Here is a 19,308-nt window from a genome sequence, read left to right as displayed (position 1 = left end):
CAACAACGTCAACAGAATAAAAAATAATCCCAAGTAATGCCTCTCGCAATGTCGCAGAGCAATAAATACAATGTTTCCTATACACCAAAATGAGCTGCATCCTTGAAGGGGTAGGCCATGTTCACACGTTCAGCATTCGGTCAGTATTTTACCTCAGCATTTGTAAGCCAAAACCAGGAGTGGGTGATGAATACAGAAGTGGTGACGTGATTCTATTATACTTTTCCTCTGATTGTTTTTTTACCTCAGTATTTGAAAGAAAACCAGGAGAGGAACAAATACTGAACATGTGAACGTGGTCTTATGCTCATGACAACTGGTGAGCACACAGGTTTTTTTTCTCAGTTTGCTTTGCCTTCCTCTGAAGTGGTCAGTGGCTCCGTCCATGCTTCTTTTTTGTGCTACAGAAAACAGTGCAATTGAGAAATAAAAAGACTGTCCTTATTAATATTGTCAACCGCCCTCACATCTCTCCACAACGTCCCTGACAAACACCTACAAGCTGTCCAGAGAGGCTTAGCAATGCCCTGTCCACTTGTCTTAATACTGTCTGAAAGCCAAATCAAGCAGCATTTCCTGACAGCCAAAGCTTGTTTTGTGTTCCTAGTTTACTAAACCAATTGGCACAGTAGCGCAGCCTGTGGGCTCGTCGGTAATGAATAATTACAACCAGGCCCATAGAAATAAAACAAGCATGAAAAGATAATATTTATATTACAGCATAAAATATGGATATAATGCACTGAGCAACATAAAAAGAAATATAATATAATATAATAATATATATATATATATATATATACACACACACACAGAGTACAGACCAAAAGTTTGGACACACCTTCTCATTTAAAGATTTTTCTGTATTTTCATGACTATGAAAATTGTACATTCACACTGAAGGCATCAAAACTATGAATTAACACATGTGGAATTATATACTTAACAAAAAAGTGTGAAACAACTGAAAATATGTCTTATATTCTAGGTTCTTCAAAGTAGCCACCTTTTGCTTTGATGACTGCTTTGCACACTCTTGGCATTCTCTTGATGAGCTTCAAGAGGTAGTCACCGGAAATGGTCTTCACTTCACAGGTGTGCCCTGTCAGGTTTAGTAAGTGGGATTTCTTGCCTTATAAATGGGGTTGGGACCATCAGTTGTGTTGTGCAGAAATCTGGTAGATACACAGCTGATAGTCCTACTGAATAGACTGTTAGAATTTGTATTATGGCAATAAAAAAGCAGCTAAGTAAAGAAAAACGAGTGGCCATTATTACTTTAAGAAATGAAGGTCAGTCAGTGCGAAAAATTGGGAAAACTTTGAAATTGTCCCCAAGTGCAGTTGCAAAAACCATCAAGCGCTACAAAGAAACTGGCTCACATGAGGACCGCCCCAGGAAAGGAAGACCAAGAGTCACCTCTGCTTCTGAGGATAAGTTTATCGAGTCACCAGCCTCAGAAATCGCAGGTTAACAGCAGCTCAGATTAGAGACCAGGTCAATGCCACACAGAGTTCTAGCAGCAGACATATCTCTACAACTGTTAAGAGGAGACTTTGTGCAGCAGGCCTTCATGGTAAAATAGCTGCTAGGAAACCACTGCTAAGGACAGGCAACAAGCAGAAGAGACTTGTTTGGGCTAAAGAACACAAGGAATGGACATTAGACTACTGGAAATCTGTGCTTTGGTCTGATGAGTCCAAATTTGAGATCTTTGGTTCCAACCACCATGTCTTTGTGCGACGCAGAAAAGGTGAATGGATGGACTCTACATGCCTGGTTCCCACCATGAAGCATGGAGGAGGAGGTGTGATGGTGTGGGGGTGCTTTGCTGGTGACACTGTTGGGGATTTATTCAAAATTGAAAGCATACTCAACCAGCATGGCTGCCACAGCATCTTGCAGCGGCATGCTATTCCATCCGGTTTGCGTTTAGTTGGACCATCATTTATTTTTCAACACGACAATGACCCCAAACACAACCTCCAGGCTGTGTAAGGGCTATTTGACCAAGAAGGAGAGTGATGGGGTGCTATGCCAGATGACCTGGCCTCCACAGTCACCAGACCTGAACCCAATCGAGATGGTTTGGGGTGAGCTGGACCGTCGAGTGACGGCAAAAGGGCCAACAAGTGCTAAGCATCTCTGGGGACTCCTTCAAGATTGTTGGAAGACCATTTCCGGTGACTACCTCTTGAAGCTCATCAAGAGAATGCCAAGAGTGTGCAAAGCAGTCATCAAAGCAAAAGGTGGCTACTTTGAAGAACCTAGAATATAAGACATATTTTCAGTTGTTTCACACTTTTTTGTTAAGTATATAATTCCACATGTGTTAATTCATAGTTTTGATGCTTTCAGTGTGAATGTACAATTTTCATAGTCAAGAAAATACAGAAAAATCTTTAAATGGTCTGAGTACAGACCAAAAGTTTGGACACACCTTCTCATTTAAAGATTTTTCATGACTATGAAAATAGTACATTCACACGGAAGGCATGAAAACTATGAATTAACACATGTGGAATTATATACTTAACAAAAAAATGTGAAACAACTGAAAATATGTCTTATATTCTAGGTTCTTCAAAGTAGCCACCTTTTGCTTTGATGACTGTTTTGCCCTCTCTTGGCATTCTCTTGATGAGCTTCAAGAGGTAGTCACCAGAAATGGTCTTCCAACAATCTTGAAGGAGCTCCCAGAGATGCTTAGCACTTGTTGGCCCTTTTGCCTTCACTCTGCGGTCCAGCTCGCCCCAAACCCTCTCGATTGGGTTCAGGTCTGGTGATTGTGGAGGCCAGGTCATCTGGCGTAGCACCCCATCACTCTCCCTCTTGGTCAAATAGCCCTTACACAGCCTGGAAGTGTGTTTGGGGTCATTGTCCTGTTGAAAAATAAATGATGGTCCAACTAAACACAAACCGGAGGGAATAGCATGCCGCTGCAAGATGCTGTGGTGGCCATGCTGGTTCAGTATGCCTTCAATTTTGAATAAATCCCCAATAGTGTCACCAGCAAAGCACCCCCACACCTCGTCCTCCATGCTTCACAGTGGGAACCAGGCATGTAGAGTCCATCCGTTCACCTTTTCTGCGTCGCACAAAGACACAGTGGTTGGAACCAAAGATCTCAAATTTGGATTCATCAGACCAAGCACAGATTTCCACTGGTCTAATGTCCATTCCTTGTGTTCTTTAGCCCAAACAAGTCTCTTCTGCTTGTTGCCTGTCCTTAGCAGTGGTTTCCTAGCAGCTATTTTACCATGAAGACCTGCTGCACAAAGTCTCCTCTTAACAGTTGTTGAAGAGATGTGTCTGCTGCTAGAACTCTGTGTGGCATTGACCTGGTCTCTAATCTGAGCTGCTGTTAACCTGCGATTTCTGAGGCTGGTGACTCGGATAAACTTATCCTCAGAAGCAGAGGTGACTCTTGGTCTTCCTTTCCTCATGTGAGCCAGTTTCTTTGCAGCGCTTGATGGTTTTTGCAACTGCACTTGGGGACACTTTCAAAGTTTGCCCAATTTTTCACACTGACTAACCTTCATTTCTTAAAGTAATGATGGCCACTCGTTTTTCTTTACTTAGAATTTGTATTATGGCAAGAAAAAAGCAGCTAACAGTCTATTCAGTTGGACTATCAGCTGTGTATCCACCAGACTTCGGCACAACACAACTGATGGTCCCAACCCCATTTATAAGGCAAGAAATCCCACTTATTAAACCTGACAGGGCACACCTGTGAAGTGAAAACCATTTCCGGTGACTACCTCTTGAAGCTCATCAAGAGAATACCAAGAGTGTGCAAAGCAGTCATCAAAGCAAAAGGTGGCTACTTTGAAGAACCTAGAATATAAGACATATTTTCAGTTGTTTCACACTTTTTTGTTAAGTATATAATTCCACATGTGTTAATTCATAGTTTTGATGCCTTCAGTGTGAATGTACAATTTTCATAGTCAAGAAAAAAAAAGAGAAATCTTTAAATGAGGTGTGTCCAAACTTTTGGTCTGTACTGTATATATATATATATATATATACACACATACATATATACACGCACAAACACACATACATATACATACATTTATGGTGCACTATGCAGAACTGTGGCTGCTTTGAGGTTCTGGGAGAGGAGGGTCTAGATTGTAGCAAACAAGCAGGAGAAAATAAACACCAGGCAAAACCTGGCACTGTAATGTGGGGCAAGTCCTGGCATTTTAATGGGGGGCATAACCTGACACTGTAATGCAGGACAAAATCTGGCATTGTAATGTGGGCCAAAACTTAGCATTGTAATGGGGGGCAGAACCTGACACTGTAATGGAGGGGCAAAACCTGGCACTAATGTGATGCAAAAACTAGCACTGTAATGTTGGGCAGAACATGACACTGTAATGTGGGGCCCATTTTAATCATTGCTGTAGGGCTAACTGCTTTCCTGTACACATGCATATCTTTTATTGGAATGGTTGAGTTAAATTTTTATTACATAATAAAGTGGTAAAAATTTTAATTAATGTTATTTTAAGAAGTCTTTTTACATATATGTTTTACCGGAAACCAATGGTGTTGGAAAGTCATAACAACCAAAACACCACACAGAGAGCAGGTTTCATCACCTGAAAAAAACTCAGTGCATTAAAAATGCTCCATATCATACTTTTATTTTCATTAACAGCCAAGACGCAGACCCTACTCTTTATATGACTGCGGCTTCTCCTTCTGCTCTAAACCCATACAAGACTGCGAGCTCACACCATACTTTCATTCTTCCTACAATACCTCTCACCCTTTAGAGATAGAGTACTGTATAGCTGCTTGACAATGCTGCTGTGATCCAGGACTTTATTTAGTAAGTACCCTCTACACAAATAGGAAGAATAGAATTCAGAGTTTGCTGAAGATATTAAGGTATTCTAGCTCAGAGGTCCCCAACCGCCGGTCCGCGGACCAGGACCGGGCCGTTGGGGTTTTTCAGCCGGTCCGCGGGGAGAGGGGGCCCCTCCAGCCTCCAGCAGGGCCGCCATAAGGGCATGACTGCCCTGACTCCAGTATGGGGCCCGGCCGGTAGGAGCCCCCTCGGAGCCCCCCTCTTGTGCGTCTCTCTCCTCATGGGGCCCCCGGCCGCATGCTAAGCGCCGGGTCCGGGACATCTTAGCGCTGCGCTGCTGCGGCAGCACCTTCATGGCGCCGTCACATGGCCGGAAGTCAGGAGAACCTGGTGTCAGCGATTTGGACGAGCGCCAGGATTCTGCAGGGATCGCATGGGGGTAAGTATAACAAGTTTTATTTTTTTTTAAATACAATTAACTAGGAGTGGGGGGAATGGGAGATGCACATGGGGGGAGGGGAGAGATGAGAGATGCACATGGGGGGAGGGGAGAGATGAGAGATCCACATGGGGGGGAGGGGAGAGATGAGAGATGCACATGGGGGAGGGGAGAGATGAGAGATCCACATGGGGGGAGGGGAGAGATGAGAGATGCACATGGGGGAGGGGAGAGATGAGAGATCCACATATGGGGGAGGGGAGAGATGAGAGATGCACATGGGAGGGAGGGGAGAGATGAGAGATGCACATGGGGGGAGGGGAGAGAGATGCACGGGGGGGTGAGAGATGCACGGGGGGGTGAGAGATGCACGGGGGGGATGAGAGATGCACGGGGGGGTGAGAGATGCACGGGGGGGATGAGAGATGCACGGAGGGGATGAGAGATGCACGGAGGGGATGAGAGATGCACGGAGGGGGATGAGAGATGCACGGAGGGGGATGAGAGATGCACGGAGGGGGATGAGAGATGCACGGGGGTGAGCTGCACATGGGGGGGTGAGAGATGCACATGGGGGGGTTATGTTTACATAACTTTGTTGCCTTATGAAGGGCGGGGGGGGCCCCCAAAAATTTCTTGCACAGGGGCCCACTACAGTCTGTGTCCGCCCCTGGGATGAAGTAAATGCAGCTGAACAGCAGCTGTCAGGACAGCTGCCCTGTCCTGCTGCAGGGCGTGATGGGGCCTCAGTGATGCGGCTCCTGGCACAGCACATTATGTGGGGCTCCTGGCATAGCTCCTGGCGGGGACCTGGTCTACACTATATGATAAGTATGCACTAAACTCCAAATCCCTCCATTACCCCGCCCCCATATGACCAAAGCCCCGCCCACCCCACCCCCTCCTTGCTGGGCCATGGAAAAATGATCTTGCTTCAAGCCGGTCCCTGGTGCAAAAAAGGTTGGGGACCACTGTTCTAGCTTATCTAGATTCGTACCATATATATACAGGATGCGACATGATGGCTATACTGCTGCCACCGACTTCTGTTTTACAGGGTCTGCACAAATTAACAAAGAAAGAAGGGGGTATAATTTTTATCCTGCATTATTGGTAAAGTTGACAGACAAACAGTACTGTGGCTCTTATGAGGATGCAAAAACATGGTGTGAATCTAGTCCATCCATCTATCTTCTCTAAGACAGGAGTAATTCATGGCTCCATCTACTCTGCCCCATCAGAAGCTTCATCTTACAAACTCATAGGCCTATAGGAAGATATTTGTTAAATGGCTCACTGGGGGTAAAAAAAATTACATTAAAAATTAGATTAACAGTAATTTCTGATGTTATTCCCTTCTTATACAATGCTCACCTACTACGAGGATATTATTATTATTATTATTTATTATTATAGCGCCATTTATTCCATGGCGCTTTACATGTGATAGGGATATACATAACAAAAGCATTTACATAATCTTAACAAAACGAGTCAGCGACTGGTACAGGAGGAGCGAGGACCCTGCCCGCGAGGGCTCACAGTCTACAAGGGATGGGTGGGGATACAGTAGGTGAGGGTAGAGCTGGTCATGCAGTGGTGTTTACTGCAGGTTGTAGGCTTGTCGGAAGAGGTGGGTCTTCAGGTTCCTTTTGAAGGTTTCCACGGTCGGCGAGAGTCTGATATGTTGGGGTAGAGAGTTCCAGAGTAGGGGGGAAGCACGGGAGAAATCTTGTATACGATTGCGGGAGGAGGAGATAAGAGGGGAGTAGAGCAGGAGATCTTGTGAGGATCGGAGGTTGCGTGCAGGTAAGTACCGGGAGACTAGGTCACAGATGTATGGGGGAGACAGGTTGTGGATGGCTTTGTATGCCATGGTTAGAGTTTTGAACTGAATTCTCTGGGCAATAGGGAGCCAGTGAAGGGATTGACAGAGAGAAGAGGCCGAGGAATAGCGGGGGGACAGGTGGATTAGTCGAGCAGCAGAGTTTAGGATAGATTGGAGAGGTGCAAGAGTGTTGGAAGGGATGCCACGGAGCAGGAGGTTGCAGTAGTCGAAGCGGGATATGATGAGGGCATGCACTAGTGTTTTTGCAGAGTCTTTGCTGAGGAATGCACGGATCCGGGAGATGTTTTTGAGTTGGAGTCGGCAGGAGGTGGAAAGGGCTTGAATATGTGGCTTGAAGGAGAGATCAGAGTCCAGGGTTACCCCAAGGCAGCGAGCTTGTGGGACTGGGGAGAGTGAACAGCCATTGACGTTGATGGATAGGTCGGATGGGGGATGTGAATGAGAGGGTGGAAAGATGATGAACTCTGTTTTATCCATGTTGAGTTTTAGAAACCTGTCGGAGAAGAAGGATGAGATGGCGGACAACAGACATTGTGGGATTCTGGTTAGTAGGGAGGAGATATCGGGTCCAGAGAGGTAGATCTGTGTGTCGTCAGCATAGAGGTGATACTGAAAGCCGTGAGACTCTATGAGCTGTCCCAGGCCGAAGGTGTAGATGGAGAAGAGCAGAGGTCCTAGAACTGAACCTTGGGGGACACCGACAGATAGGGGGCGAGATGAGGAGGTGGTGCGTGAGTGGGAGACGCTGAATGTCCTGTCTGTTAAGTATGAGGAGATCCAAGATAGAGCCAAGTCCGTGATGCCAAGAGATGAGAGAATCTGGAGTAAGAGGGAATGGTCCACTGTGTCAAAGGCAGATGACAGGTCCAGAAGGAGGAGGATGGAGTAGTGTCGCTTGGATTTGGCATTTAGTAGGTCGTTGGTGACTTTGGTCAGGGCAGTTTCAGTCGAGTAATGCGGTCGGAAGCCAGATTGTAGACGGTCGAAGAGGGAGCAGGAGGAGAGGTGGGAGGACAGTTCAAGGTGGACATGTTGTTCTAGAAGTTTTGAGGCAAAGGGGAGGAGTGATATGGGGCGGTAGCTGGTCAGAGAGGAAGGGTCAAGGGAGGGCTTTTTGAGGATGGGTGTGATTGCGGCATGTTTGAAACATGAGGGGAAGACTCCGGTTGTTAGTGATAGATTGAAGAGGTGGGTTAGGGTTGGGATGAAGACTGAGGTGTGGTTAGTGATGAGGTGGGATGGGATTGGGTCAAGTTCGCAGGTGGTGAGGTGTGAATTGGAGAGTAAAGAGGAGACTTGACCTTCTGTAATGGTGGAGAAGTGGGGTTTGGAGGAGGAGGGTTGAGCAGATATGAGGAGGGGTTGTGTGGACTTTAGGCCAAAGTTTTGTCTGATGGTGTCAATCTTCTGTTTGAATAATGAGGCAAAGTCGTCGGCTGAGATGAGTGAAGAGGGAGGAGGTGCTGGGGGACAAAGGAGAGAGTTGAAAGTGTTAAAGAGCTGTTTAGGGTTGTGAGATAGGGAGGATATGAGAGATGAGAAGTAGGTTTGTTTTGCTGTAGTGAGTGCGGACTTGAAATTAGTGAGGGATTGCTTGAATGCGATGAAGTGCCCGATGGAGTGAGACCTTTTCCATCTCCGCTCCGCAACCCTGGAGGCCCGGCGCAGTTCTTTGGTAAGTTTAGTGTGCCAGGGTTGCCTGTTGAATGTGCGAGGTGTGGTGTGTGTGAGAGGGGCGATCGAGTCTAGAGCTGCAGCTATTGTGGTGTTATATGAAGCAGCAGCAACGTCTGCATCGTGCAAGGAATTTATGTCTGTGAGAGGAAGGAGGGATTCAGAGAGAGAGTGTAGGTCAAGGTGTTTGAGATTTCTGCGAGGGTGTGTGAGTTTGTGGAGTGGGGATTGTGCACCCGGAGAGGAGAGGGTAGAGAATGTGAGGAGGTTATGGTCAGAGAGAGGGAGTGGTGAGTTAGAGAGGTTAGATAGGGAACAGAGGCGGGTGAAGATGAGGTCCAGTGTGTGGCCATCTTTGTGGGTGGGTGTGGAAGACCATTGAGTGAGTCCAAAGGAGGAAGTGAGGGATAGGAGCTTAGAGACAGACGAGTGGGGAGTGTCAATGGGGATGTTGAAGTCACCCATTATGATAGTGGGGATGTCAGTGGAAAGGAAGTGAAGCAGCCAGGTAGTGAAATGGTCTAAGAAGGTGGTGGCTTGCCCTGGGGGTCGGTAAACGACGGCCAGTTGGAGGTTGGAGGGGGAATAGATGCGCACACAGTGCACCTCAAAAGAGGGGAGTGTAACGGAGGGTGGCAGTGGGATTTTGGTGAAAGCGCAGAGTTCTGATAGGAGGAAACCTACGCCTCCACCATGTTTGCCATTGGGGCGGGGGGTGTGGGAAAGGTGGAATCCGCCATATGAAAGGGCAGCTGGGGAGGCTGTGTCAGAGGGGGTGAGCCAGGTTTCGGTGATGGCGAGGAAGGAGAGTTTGTTTGTAATGAAAAGATCGTGGATGAAGGAAAGTTTGTTGCAGACAGAGCGAGCGTTCCATAGAGCTCCTGTTAGTATAGCTGAGGAGGTGGGTATTAGTTGGATGGGTATGAGGTTAGAAGGGTTGCGACAGTTTGAGGAAGGTCGTGGATAGGAGGTAGAAGTGACTGTGGGGATATGGCGAGGAGGACCAGGATTTGGAGAGATATCTCCAGCAGTGAGGAGGAGCAGAGAAAGTGTTAGCAGGTGGGAGAAAGAGAGAGCATGAGGTGGCTGTCTGTGTTTGGAGATCCAGGATTGAATGTTGAGGAATAATTTGGAGGAGGAGGTGAGATGAATGGGGAGAATAGAGGGAGAGATGAAGAGTTTCTTACTTGGTGTAGGGATTTGAGGGGTTATTAGAAAGTGGAGGACTATAGAGGAAAAAGTGAGAGCTAACAGAAACATAGTTAAAGGAGAGTAAGTGGTCAAAGTGTGGGTTACCTGACTCCTGCCCTGACTAACTGCCTCTGAAATAACTGCCACTTCTCTCCGAAGCCACTTTGCACAAGAAGACGATATGCCATAACTTTCTGATCTGTTAGAGTCCAACTGCTTGGTCATCACCATTCCTGAGATTGAAGAGGCCACAAAGCTGCATTAGATCTGAGGCCTCTTCCCCATGATTGTCCTACTCCAGGCCAACCCCAGCGGTTCTCCTAGCCCCCCACTCATGTGAATGTGACTGTACTGCAGACCCCTGCACAGCCAGTGGTCTGAACCACTAAAGTCACCGATGGTTTGTTGTAGCACTGATTTTTCCGAGGTTCTGAGAGTACCAATGTGATTCTCTAGAACAGACGACCGCTCTACTTCTCTTTGGCATCAGTGTTGCTGGTCGGCTAAAATGGAAGCTGCGGCAAATTGGTTTTCATGATTCACTAACGCAGAGAAGACACCACTATTACTAAAGCTACTCTGATATTAAAATACATTGGCGTACATGAAAGTAAATGTAATAAAGATTAGCGCACACTTTGATACATTTCCGTAGGCATTCGGTCCAGCGACTTTAAGCTTGTGCTGTAGGTCAGTGAATAATTCCTGTATAGAATTACTGCACGGCATGACAGAATTAAGGAAAAGATAATGACAATATTAATTAAAGTATCCTAGACGGCCCGAACAACAAGGATATTTTATGTCCTTCAGAGGGATAGCGAGCGCTCAACTTGTTAGAGGCCAATCAATTTCTTAGCCTGTGCCATATGTTGCAGGGTCTGAATGTGCAATCATCTGAACAGAGATCAGGAGGAACTCGCTGAATTAAACACATTGCGTTACAGTGTAGGAGGCATGCTCGGAACAGATGCTGACGGAAATAGCCAATCTATATGCAGAATGCGCACTGAACAGTCAGCTCTGCAGAAAGCTGTTGTCTCTTCAGATCCTATTCGGAACACAGCACAGAGACTTTTACATTCAAACATTCTGAATGAACCCCCTGTAGAAATGGACTATTAAAAAGAGATATTTTGGGGGGCATTCCATTTTGATACATCAAATGTGATATAATGTAAAAAAAAAAAAAAAAAAACCTTTGAGCAAAATTTTTGATGACAAAGTAACAAGCTAAAATGTTAACACATCTAGGGAAAAATGGCATATACTGAGTACACCCTACAGCTAGACGTATATAAGCCTGAGAAGGGGAACTAGGAAGAAGCAGGTGCTCCGCTAAATAAGTCATCATCTGTAATTTAAGGAGGAAATGAAGTCCGGTATTGGCTAAATCAAACGATCTGAAAATAGACAACTTTAATCACATCCCCACACAGGCAATACAACCTTCATGAGTAATGTAGCACTTCTGCACAGCAGTGCTGAGTATCTGCGCATTATAACTAAATCTGAGCTGAAGCTGTTATCAGCCATTTCATAGGCAATGGAGAGATGCCTGATTACCCCGTCAGCCAGGATGCATGACATTATGTACAAGCACTTTCCATTTTCTGCTTTCTATTGCCTCCTCCCCATATATCAGAGCTTTCAATTTTGCAACCTGCTGTGTTATTACAAAACTATTCCATGGACACCCAAGTGCTCATTCAAACCTGATCAGGCTAAAGTTATTGTTTTACCAGGAACTAATTTGAAAAGAATAAACCAAACTGCCATAATATTAAAAAAATAACATTTTATAGGTGCTCCGTGAAACATAAAAATAGTTTTCACCTGTCTAGACTTGGATTTCACAAGGTGTCCAGCCTTAGTTCTTACAGCAATTTGTGCTACATGCAGTAGCTCTCCTCTGGGACCAAACAGTAAGGCTAGCCTTCGTTCTTCATGAGCATCAATGAGCATTAAAGGGAATCTGTCAGCAGGTTTTTGCTACAGCATCTGAGAGCAGCATGATGTAGGGGCAGAGACCCTGATTCCAGATATGTGTCGCTTGCTGTACTTTTGATAAAATCACTGTTTTATTGGCTGCAGAGCTACCATTTCTCTGTATAACCCCACCCTTACCTATGATTGTCAGCTTTCTGTTTTGTACTGTGTACAAGTAGAAAAATCAATGTGGCCAGGATTATACAGAGCTCATGAATATGGAGGACTAAGATGGATCAGAAATATTTTCATTTACATGTATAAATATATGTGTGGTCAATACAAAGGACTGGCACATGACTTATCCCTTACAAAGACCTTAAAAAGGACCAAGGGGCATTTATTAAGTGAGGAGAAAGGCAATTGTAGCGGCTAAGTAGGAAAGGGTTCTTTACAGTAAGAGCAGTCAGACTGTGGAATGCCGACAACAAGAGGTAGTATGGCCGACATTATAACAGCTTTTAAAAAAGGTTGGATGCTTATCTCACAAGAAAGGGCATTGTGGGTTATAATCTAGCAATAGAGAATGTATAACTGGTGGAGAAAAGTTGAACTTGATGGACCCAAGTCTTTTTTCAGCTTATGTAACTATGTAATACATGAAACATCCCACATGACCCAATTTTTGCCATCACAATTTAGACCTTGTTAAAGTCAAATGGGATCCTTACATTTGCCAAGTTTTAACCATCAACAGAACAGTCGCTGCCAGCAGAGCTAACAAGGAACTTCGCAAACTATGACATCATAGAAGCTCAGAACTTTACTGTTGTTAAACACACCAGTCTAGAACCACTACAGGTGACAAATGGGTAAGTTAGGCTTTCTCGGAATCTTCTTATCCTTCCCATCATTTTTCTCCTGTATTCCTGTTTCATGTGACTTTGAGACTCTCATTGGAGAAGATGCCAAGTTCTGCAGTGGAAACGTCCATGTCATATACCCAAACATGGGTGATGTCTCCTGCCTTTACATACCAGACTGCTTTGAGTACCCAGACAGCTTAATCAAAGTTTGGGGCCCTCCTTGGATCAAATTCTCTAAAGCCAAACCAGAAAAAATGTATACCTTGATTATGGTGGATCCTGATGCTCCAAGCAGATTTCAGCCAACATACAAATTTTGGAGACACTGGTTGGTCGCTGATATACCTGGTCATGTTCTTCTTAAAGGAAGACATGTAACAGGAAATGTTTTATCTCCATACCGCCGACCAAATCCACCAGCGCAGTCAGGATATCACAGGTACCAATTTCTGATCTACATGCAATATCCAGGAGTTTCTCCATCACTCCTCCCAGGTGAAGAACATTTTGAGTCATGGGACGTTAATGCTTTTGTCCTACGCTGGATCCCAGGATTCCCAGTCGCTACTACTCAATTTATGATCCAGCATCCTGATCGCTCTGATTTTGGCATTGGGAATAATATTTAATGTATGAAATCCTTATCCGTGGAGCAGAATATGTGACATTAAACAAAATCTTCATTCTCATATGTATTGACTATGCGTACTCAGTGCAATATAAATCTGGATTAGCTACACCCATGCCGTTCCAAAGTAGCATGTTCCACTAAAAGGTACTTACTTACTTCTACAGTAGCATTATCATTATACAGGACTTTTACATATGAACTGCTTATTTTCAATCATCCGAGTCATACAAAGAATGCCTTCCAGTGTGAATAGTACTTCTACCCTGGTGAAATAGTATACATCTGAACTAAAGTATAAATTAGAATAATCGTCAAAGCGGAGTGTGTAACCAATAAACATTTATTATGTCATCGTTTTTCCTCATCAAGGGTGAACATTTCAAACACGTTAACAGAGGTTACATATTATTCTAGAAGATTGGAGATTTATTCCATTTAGAAAAAAATAAATAACGTGTATGATTTTTCCATTTCATCAAGTTAAGGCTTTTATACTGGAATACAGATCCACAGAAAGGCAAAGCCTCACACGAGGCAAGAGCTAAATTTCTACATCTTAGGCTACACCAACGTATATTCTGTCATCTGAGAGAATTGGACCAATTATGCAAATCTTATTCTAATCAAACTCTGATCATAGTGTGATCCAATTTTCTCAGATGAGAAGATTGAAAAGAAATTTCTCCATCTTCATTGTCAGTCCAGAAATCAGACTGCACTCAGATGTCACCCGAATGCAGTCCGATGGTTTCCACGGACTCATTACTTTGAATGGCCGAGTGCGATCTGAATATCAGATCCAACTCAGGCATGCTGCGATTTTTTCCTCTGACCGACTCGGTCTGAGGAAACAATCTGACATGTGCACGGCCCTATAGCATAACATTAGTCAGCGTGCGATCTGAAGTTTGTCGGATTTTACTTTGACCGAAAATAAGGTCATGTGCACGAGCCCTTTGGGACAAAAATCCTTCCTGACCACAAGTATGGAAATCAGAATAACTGCAGCTCAATGTCAGCAATCCAGCACCCATACCTTCTAATAAAAAAGGGGTCGTCTTATACTATTAAAAGGGTAAAATTGCAAAGTACTTGTTAAAACAAGCAACCTTGCAAATTACCTCTTATTAGAATTCCTCCCGTTCTCAAGAAGTTGATGGGTTTCCTAGGCAAGGGGAGCACTTGCAAGCTCCTGTCTATACAGCTTGCAAGCGCTGCTCTCAAGGTGGACAGATTGCTGGATCTAGCCAACTGCAGGACCTCTTCTCTCCTCGGATTCTGCAGAAGCTTCCGCTTGCAGAGTCAGAGAGCGGGTCATATTTATTACTACTGTTCAATTTTTAGACATCGAAATCTTAGGCTAGACAGTCTTAAAATGCACCAGATTTAACAAAGTGGTTCACGCCGTAGGATAAATCAGGCTATTTTTAAAGGGAAACTATCACTCGGGTCATGCTGCCCAAATCATGGGCAGCACGAATCAAAGCCTGGTGGCATGATTGCAGCCAGGTGTGTTTTTCAAAGGTATGTATACAAATAGGAAGAGACCTGTCAATCATCTGGAGAGGGCCTAAGGTCCTGGCTGGTCTTCAAATTATGCCCTCTCTGTCACTGATGCTGCTCATTAATATACCATCAGGGTGGACATCTGCAGCCACTGATTGACTGTGACTCACCCCCTGGGCCAGTGCTGTAGTGCGGCGCGCGTGCGCGCGGGGAATACCCGGAGCCGGATCCGATGGGGGTAGTAGTCTTCGTGTGGCGGTGACCCGGTCCGTGCCCAGGGTGGTCAAACTAAGTGGCAGTTATTGGTATGATGGTATTAGTGTCCGACTACGCCACCCGTTGAATGCGGCTATGAAGCCGCCGCTGCAGGGCAGTCCGCTGAGGCCGGTGGTACGGATGTGCAGCGTGGATGGTATAACCCCCAACGGGAAGGGTATGGCCTCAGGGCAGAGGATGAGGTTGATGTTGGGAGTGATGGTGTGGATGTCCCAGCACTAATGGTGCGACAAGGAAGCACGGAGACGCGAGGGTACAGTTCAGGGTCTTTACTGATGGTACAAGGCAAATTCCCCCGGGAGTACTGGCTAGTAGTTGGGGCCTGGTTAGTCTGCGAGTAAGCCGGAGTTCCCCTGGTCAGGTGGAGTTGTAGGCCTTCCCGTTAGTCTGTACCCTTCCTGGCTACCCTGCTTTCGGCGGTTACAAGTAGCCCACGTCCCTGGGTATACCGTGTGGTGCTCACCCGTATGGCTGGTGACCTGGGGCCTCCTGTTAGCCTCCGCTCCGGGATGGCGGTGCTGGTCCCTTCGTTGTGACTGAGCCTCCGGGCTTTTATGGCCAGAGGACCTGGAATCCCCTGCCGGATGGATTCTGCTGCTGGGTATATCTTAGTCCCCACAGCCTCGGACTCCTGTGTCCGGTTTTAGTACCTTCTCCCAGGGCGAGCTCTGCACAGCTCCAGCCCCTGGCGCTTCTCCTTGGCTCCTACAGAGCTCCTGAGGTCTACCTGTCCCTGTTTCTGCGTGTCCAGACCAGACTCCGTCTCTGTCTGGAACTCCTCTCTCTAACCCTGCTTCAGCCCCAGTTTTTATATAGGGGAAGTTCTTCCCCTCCCAGGACTGGGCAGGAGGTGTGGCATGCTTAGGATTCCTGCCCAGGAGACCTCCCACCTGCTCACAGACATAATACTGCTATTACTGTGGAAACCAGACCCCTGGGGTGCCACAACTGCAGCACTGACATGACCTCATGTCACGCGAGCGTCGGGGCACCTGGCACCGACATCGATGAAACGGAGCCGGTGCAGAAGGGGAGTATAAGCTTTTCTTATTTTACGCGGCATTTAAAAAGGGGTTTTCCAAGTAGCGGACAAAATCTGTAATAGATAATATCCTATGTAACTATAGTAAAATTACTTTAAGGGCTCATTCAGATGTCAGTTTTTTTTTTCACGTACAAGAAAAATGGACTGACATTCATCAGTGTCTTGAGAGTTTCATCAGTAATTTTTCACCGTTTAGACAAAAATTTTTTCCCACCTTCTCCTATCTATCAATCTTTGAAAACAGACAGCACATGGATGCCACCCATAGACTTAATTACCGATTTTGATCCAACAATTGGATCACTATTGGATATGTCTCCGTGATTTTGCATGGACCACTCGGTCCGAGGAAAAACTCTGACATGTGAACAGCCCCTTTGACTGTCATAGGTACGAGTGCTATCCATGAAAAAAAAAATGGATAGCACTCTTATGTGAAAACTGATGAATGAATAAGTCCTTAAAGGGGTTGTCCACTACTTTTACATTGATAACAGCTGATCAGCAGGAGTCCCGCGATCATACATTGATGCCCTATCCTACGGATAGGGCATCAATGTAAAAGTAGTGGACAACTTCTTTAATAAATTTTAGATTTACCCTTACATTCTGCTGGAGTACATTCACATATGGCAGATTTGTGAGAAAAAAATCAGAGTTTTCTGAATGAAACGGACGATTTTTTTATACGGTCGCGTGAACTTAGCCTAACAGATAACCCACCAGTAAACACATTACTGAAACTTTTCTTATTACTTGACTTGACTTCCTCATCTATGTGTGTCCTTGAGAGAAATCAGCATCTTGTGCAATTACAGGGGATTACGCGCCTATTTTTGCATCAAATCAAAACGTGCCTTACATACATAATGACAAGTGCCACGGAAAAACATCCTTTTACTGTAGACCATAGTAATACAGGTCTAAGAACGCAGATATTTTGGTAAACAACCTCATTTGTAAGATTTATATCTCAAACTGTGCAAGCAATTTTATTTCACAGTCGGTCACAAGGAGTATGAATGGAGGCTGGCAGCACGCTGGACAGCAAATTTTATTCAGTGGGTGATTCCTGCACTGGCTGTGAAAAACTGCCCATCGGTGTGTTAGTACGAAAATATTCACCTTTTCCTAAAGGAAAATAAAGTGAAAAAAAAAAAGATACAACTTTCAAATATTCTATTCGTCATCAATAAGCATTTGCTAAAAAAGTATCACCCTACGAGCTCATTCACAGGTCAGTGATTTTTCTCGTATGCAAAAAACGAGTGTAAGGCTGTGTGCCCGCGATGCGTTTTTTAAGCGTTTCTGCAGCAGCAAAAATGCTGCAGAAGTGCTTAAAAAACGCATGGTAGAAGGCCTGCCATGGTCCCCAATGATAATCCGCATGTGCTGTGCACATGCTGCGGAAAGTTCCGCTGCGGTTTATCATTGCGGAAAAAAACGCAGCACTACCAATTATTTTGTGGAATTGCGGCGTTTTTGCCGCCATTGACTTGCATTGGAACGCTTGGATTCCGCATCACTGGATCTGTACATGCGGAATCCAAGCGTTTCAATGTGAGGATGGTACCCGGGTCTGAAGAGGAGGAGACTCTCCTCCACACCCGGGTACCATAGAAAACTGTAAAAAAAAAAGAATAAAATAAATATTATATTTACCTTCTGATGGCCCCGCTCTCCTTGTCTTCACTTGCTGGCAACTCGCGATGGACTGAAGGACCTGCGCTGACATCATAGTCATGTGACGGCAGGTCCTTCAGTGTACCGCGAGCTGCCGGCAAAGGAGGACGGAGCTAATAAAGACTCCGGGGGCCATCAGAAGGTAACTATATATTTATTTTTTTATTTTTTAACATTCTTGCGGTCACACTATATAAATCCATGCCGGTTGCATGGATTTATATAGTGTGACCAAGTTGTCAAGCACTTTCCAAGTGATGCTAAAATCGCTTGGAGAGCACTTGACAACCCGCATGCGGAAATGCATGTGAAGAACGCTTCACATCCACATGTCCCTGGCAGGAAAAACGCATGTACAATCCGCATGTACAATCCGCATGTACAATCCGCATGTACAATCCGCATGTACAATCCGCAGGGAGATGCAGAAACGCTCAGGAAAAAATCCGGAGCATTTCTGCATCGGGGGCACATAGCCTAAGTGTTTTTGGTCAGTGTCAGTTTTTACCATCAGAGTAAGGTCAGAATTTCATTAGTTTTTCTGGGATGGAAAATAAAAAAACCTGATGGTTTCTCAAGCTTCTCATATCAAACAGTCAGTGAAAAACGGACAGAAAATGAATGGCATCCGAGTGCTGTCCAATATTTTCACAGACCCATAGATTTGCATTAGCAAGTTTGTTCCGGGACTCAGATCAAAATCAGTCATGATTCTCAGTGATTTTGTATGGAAAATATATGTACAGTATATGTGAACAAGGTACAAGTTCTATTCGGGAAAAACAAAGGTAAAACCCATACGTGAAAAATTTATGATGCAACATTTTTTCCGAGTTTTTTTTTTCTGGATTCACACAGGATGAGGATATTAGTCTTCATCCCACTTTTATTATAATTATGTTATCTAAAAATTATATTCTAAGGCCTCGATTCATTATTTAAGTGTTTTGTTTTTTTTTCATCATACTTTTTCCCTGGCAGATTTTGCGCTAAATACATCAGAATGGGGGCACAGTTTTTGATGAACTTGAATTCAAAATTGCTTATTTTTGGCTCTTGTGCTTTTCTTGACATTAATGTGATTGTTCAGCATTTTTCTTCATTTAAACAAGTCCAAAATCGGGTTCTGATGAATTTCTTAATGTATCAGAGTGATTAGAGCTCCATTTTTCTGATACCGAGCCGCAGATCTCCTACATACAATATTGTTTTTTCCTAATATAAATGATTAAAACTTTCCAATGTTCCAATTTCAGATCCTCTCTCCTGGCTCCTGAACCTTGACTTGCTTATTTGGGCACATTCAAGATTCATCCTTCTCACTGTGTTATTGATATAATGATGGGGGTAGTGGCTGGCGGGCACAGTTCATTAGCCACAATCAGCCCTCT

At 44.8% G+C, this 19,308-nt stretch overlaps 1 protein-coding gene and 1 pseudogene across 10 annotated transcripts in view; one reads left to right on the top strand and one right to left on the bottom strand.

Moving 5' to 3' along the window:
* Nucleotides 1-19,308, bottom strand: part of CDKL5 (cyclin dependent kinase like 5) — a 407,568-nt gene that overhangs the window by 275,517 nt on the left and 112,743 nt on the right. The gene's annotated exons all lie outside the window — the stretch shown is intronic.
* LOC141247870 (phosphatidylethanolamine-binding protein 4 pseudogene) lies at nucleotides 12,779-13,405 on the top strand (annotated as a pseudogene).

This window comes from Phyllobates terribilis, unplaced genomic scaffold (genome assembly GCF_046119375.1).
Source record: "Phyllobates terribilis strain yellow unplaced genomic scaffold, ASM4611937v1 Scaffold_2__4_contigs__length_985480577, whole genome shotgun sequence".
NCBI lineage: Eukaryota > Metazoa > Chordata > Amphibia > Anura > Dendrobatidae > Phyllobates > Phyllobates terribilis.
This window is presented reverse-complemented; position numbering and strand designations above follow the sequence as displayed.